Source organism: Mesitornis unicolor, unplaced genomic scaffold (genome assembly GCF_000695765.1).
Source record: "Mesitornis unicolor isolate BGI_N332 unplaced genomic scaffold, ASM69576v1 scaffold5752, whole genome shotgun sequence".
Taxonomy (NCBI): Eukaryota; Metazoa; Chordata; class Aves; order Mesitornithiformes; family Mesitornithidae; genus Mesitornis; species Mesitornis unicolor.
The window spans coordinates 30,514-34,939 of NW_010171119.1; positions in this window are offsets into that span (position 1 = coordinate 30,514).

Sequence of the window (4,426 nt, forward strand, 5' to 3'; positions counted from 1 at the left end):
TCTGTTTCTTGCTTGGGGGTGGGAAGTTTTCCCAGAGGAAGTGTAGCAGTGTGGCTGCAGAAGGTGCCATCAGCAGATGAGAAATCCAGAAGGTGATTGCTGCAGACTTCTGAGACTTAACAGAGGCCCATGGGGTGCTCTTCAGGCACAGCGAGGAAAAACTGAACCTCTCCAGAGCTGGGGGGCAGGAGGGAACTGCAATAAACAGGACGAGCAATTCAGGCAAAATCAGCACATCCCAAATAGATTCTCACCTCAGTAGCCAAGTAAAGAGGATGACACTCCTTTACTAGCAGGAGCTGCTCTCTTGACCTCTCCACAGGTTACTATGCTGCCTTTCTGGGGTTATTTTGCACATTTCTTTGTCTTGAAAAATGTTTGTGTGGTTGGTTTTTTGCTCTTGAGTTATCCTTTCAGTTCTGTGTAGGTACAAATGAGTTTAGTTGTTGAAAATGTTAATATATATATTTGTGGTGTATGTATAAGAACATGTTTTAAACAGCTGCTGTAGGGTACCTTTTTTTAAAATAAACTACTTGCATAGTATATTTTTTAAAGCACAGAATTGGTGCCAAGACTGGGTGGGGTGTGATGTGCCCCTTTTTTTTAATCTAATATTATATGATTTTTTTTTAATGCAGGGGTTTGTACTAGTTTCTGTTACAGGGTGGGACACAAGAAAATTCAGTGTGTGTGGAGCCCTACTTGGTTGCCTTCAACTTGAACCAGTGTCTTCCAGCCCTCCAGGGAAGCAGCTGTGTTCTCCCTGCTTCTAATGCTCTTTGTGCTCCCTGGTTTCCATCTCTTCTCACTTCACCAGTACATTGCTTTGTACAGTTTTAAATTCTGACTTTCTATTTTATGACTGTAGATAATACTCAGTAACCTAATAAACTTTATTAAGTATTACTCGATGCTGGTTTTTATTTGCATTAAATGATCAAGAGTTCTTTCCATCTAGTTTATATATGAATGGTGAGTGTATTCCTAAGAAGTCACCCCAAATAGGTAAAGCAAGGGCTGTTGTGGCCTTGTCTCTGCTTGGAAAAATAACAATTTAAAGGTGGCGCCTAAAAGTTGTGTACAAGTGGAGGGCAAGCTGCAGCTATTGGTACAAGGTGGTAGTGTGGTAACCTGAGATTTTGTTCAGCTGCCACTAGTGCCCAAAGGTGGCTACTCCAGATAGTCGAATAAAATCTGTGATGAGACAGCAGCCTTGGCTTCCTAATTTAACTCCCTTTACAACTGACTTATACCATAATCTGTTTTCCTCAAACACATTCAATAGACCAGGCTCTGGTTTTCTTGCCAAACTCGATGCATTGTGCAGGCTTGCAAATCTTGCTCCTAGATTACAGCAGACAACTTTTTCTTCCAGAAAAGAAGCAGATATGAAAACAAATCCCTAACAACCACCTACTTTATGTTGAAACCTGACTGTCCTTTTTCTTAGGAAGGGAGCTGGTGGGTAGAAGAATGTAAAAATAAAAAGGTGAGGGCTAAAGGCATCCTTAGCCTGTAAGAACAGTGCAGTTCATTACAGAAGGTGCTGTGGCAGGTTAAGATAAGTGTTGGGAGTCATTCTTGTATCATGTGTGCTTGAAAAATGGCTGATTGATTTAGCTCTGGGTAACTTCAGATCGTGAACTTGATTGAGCTCCAGTCACTTGCTATTAGTTTTCAGTCACTCCCTACCCACTGCTCCAAGTTGCTGTGTTTTCATGTCTTTTGAGATCTATTTGCACAAGGCTTCATTCCTGGGCTGTGAGGAGATAAGGATTATGTTTGTGGAATACAAACTGTTTGCTTCCTGATTGTGCCTTCAGTCTTTTCCACTTCCAACCTGTACAGTGCAGAGATGCTCTCAAATTGTATCAACAGTAAGGTTAAGCCTCTCCATACTGACTGGAAGTGAGATGAGTCTGTCAGTGATGACAAAGGCTTTAATTCCCCCTCCTGTCCACACACTGTTCTGTCTTCCCTGCAGCTACCAACTTGTGTGTGGAAACCAAATGATCTGGTCAGTTCGTACAAACACTCCCAATATGTGAGGCTCAACTAAAGCTCAGAAGTATGCCTATGAACTGCCTTATAAGGGTACTGGCTGATGAGAGCTTAAAAATGAAAAAGCGGTTTCTTGTCTTTGTCTCCAGTCAGGGCAAGAATTTTTCTGAGTTTTGGATGTCTTAATCTTGTTTGGTTTTTCCACACATAGAAGACAACTGTTTGTAGATGGGATCCTAAGCCTAAATATCCAGCATATTCAATAATAGTCACTGCAGTTTTGCTGAAGGTAGTGGAGGACTTCAGTGAAACACTTATATTTCTGCTTGCATGTGAACAAGGCCACCTTCCTGTTGCCTTTCAGTGGAAGGCTGCCTCTGCTTTGCTGGAGTGTGGCTGGAGGGGCTCTGGGAGAGCAGCGGGCTGGGGCGGGTGCAGAAGACTGAGAAATTAGTTCATGCTCGGCTCCAGACACCCAAACAGGCTTGCGTTCCAGCTGCATGGAATATTTGAAACAAATGACCTGCTCAGGGCTGGGAGTCTGCGGTGTTTATGTACAGTGCTATGGCAACAGTGGAGGAAGTCATGAGATGGGGATTGGACCTGGTGGAATCAACAAATGATATCACAGATTAGCAAGTCCTAATGAATCAGTGGCGTTCTGCTTCCCCGACTATTGCCTGTGTTCAAGCACTGCTATGTGGCAGGCAGACCTACTCCTTCTGAAGTAGCATTAAAACTAAGTCCTACTTGTATCAGGGTATCCTTGAAAACCAACCCTGTTACCTTGGCCAGCATTTCTCATCTTCCTGCTGTTGCTGACTAATCAAGTTTATGCAAGTGGAACTGTTCCTACATTTTGTAGGAGGCTTCTGGCCTCAATAACTTGCCTGCTGTTGCCTTGCTGGTGGTTCAGAAGCGTTGTGGCAGTTCTGCAGAGGCTCTTGCCATCCTGATGCTCTAGACAAGCAGCGGAGTAGCTTTTGTTTCTTTCTGGAAGTTGAGGCTTTGGTGAAAGTAATTTAAGTCTAGAAAAGTGTGCAAGACGGGAGGTGTTCAATGGTAGTTGACGAGGAAGTATGGCGTGCAACTTCAGCAGTCGTGTCCCTGTTCTTTCAAAAGGGAAGCCTGTCTTGGGTGCAGGTTGCACCAACTTTACTGTGCATCTCAGTCAAAGCTATGACAATGTCAAGACTTAAAAATCTGAGGGGGAGGACAGTTGCCAGTTCTCTCCTTTATCTGCAGAACTAAGACTTTATGTCTGAGCTCAGGCAACTTCCCTACTGGAACCTCGCCCGCAGTCTGTACCTGCCGAGTCCTTAGCCAGTACCAGCACAAGGCAATTTTGCCTTTCCCTGTGCCCAAGATGTGCAAACTTAGGATATGCACCATGCTTTTAATAACTTATTTTGGCAGTCCCACCTTCTCTCCTGCATAAGGTAAGACAATTATGAAAAACATCTCCTAGCATGCTCCCCCTCTTCTCTCCCATGTGCTTCCTATGCAGACCTAATGCTGTGGATCTTCTGCCAAAGACTAAGTTGTGTTTGATTGGAGAAGGAAATACGTAGTGATTTATTTAGCAAAGTTTCTTAAAATTAAGAACCTAACCCAAAGCGCAGCCTTTCTTGGCATACAAAACAATGCTGAGGGGATCAAAACTCATTCAATGCTTGCACAAAACACATTGGAGCACTGATCCTGTCCTTGCACATGTTTTGCTTTGAAACTATTGCAGGCTCGTCTGCCCTTCAGACAGAAAACTATTTGAAGCAGCTGCCAGATGTTTTGTCTGACTTGTGTTTTACAGTTTGCTTTCTGCTTAGTGATGCTTCTCCCACTGGGTGTTCAAGATGCCCTTGTGCATTCTGTTCCTGTGGCACCTCTGTGCCGTTTCCCACCACTTGGCCCTCGTCACACACACACGTAGTGTATGAGAAACAAGTCAGTATTTTACTCAAAGGCTCAGTATTGCACTTCTGCCACCCAATCTGCTGGCCTCATCTGGGACTAGCACAGACCAGCCACATTCCTCTACTCACATCTTGCCACAGTGTATAAAAGTTAGGGTGATTTACAGTCTCTTATAAAAGCACTTATGGCCTGAATTTAGGCCTTGCTAAACAACCTTGCACTGAACACCCATGGTTCATGGCTTGGGCAGCCTCTTTGACTGTCTGTAACTTTACTGGCTTATAAATCTTTCTTTCCTCCCCCTGAGTAAGTTGAGCAATAAATTCTCAAATACAATGAAGCAGGACAAAGACCTTTGTGTTTTTTCAGAACTGTGACAAATTTGACTCCATCAGAAGATGTACCTGCTGAACCTCAAGAGTTCCTTGGTGTTTGCCACAGAATTCTAGCAGCAAAGCTGCATTATTTGTGTAAAATTTCTCTGCTCGGAGCAGTCCAATATGCCTAC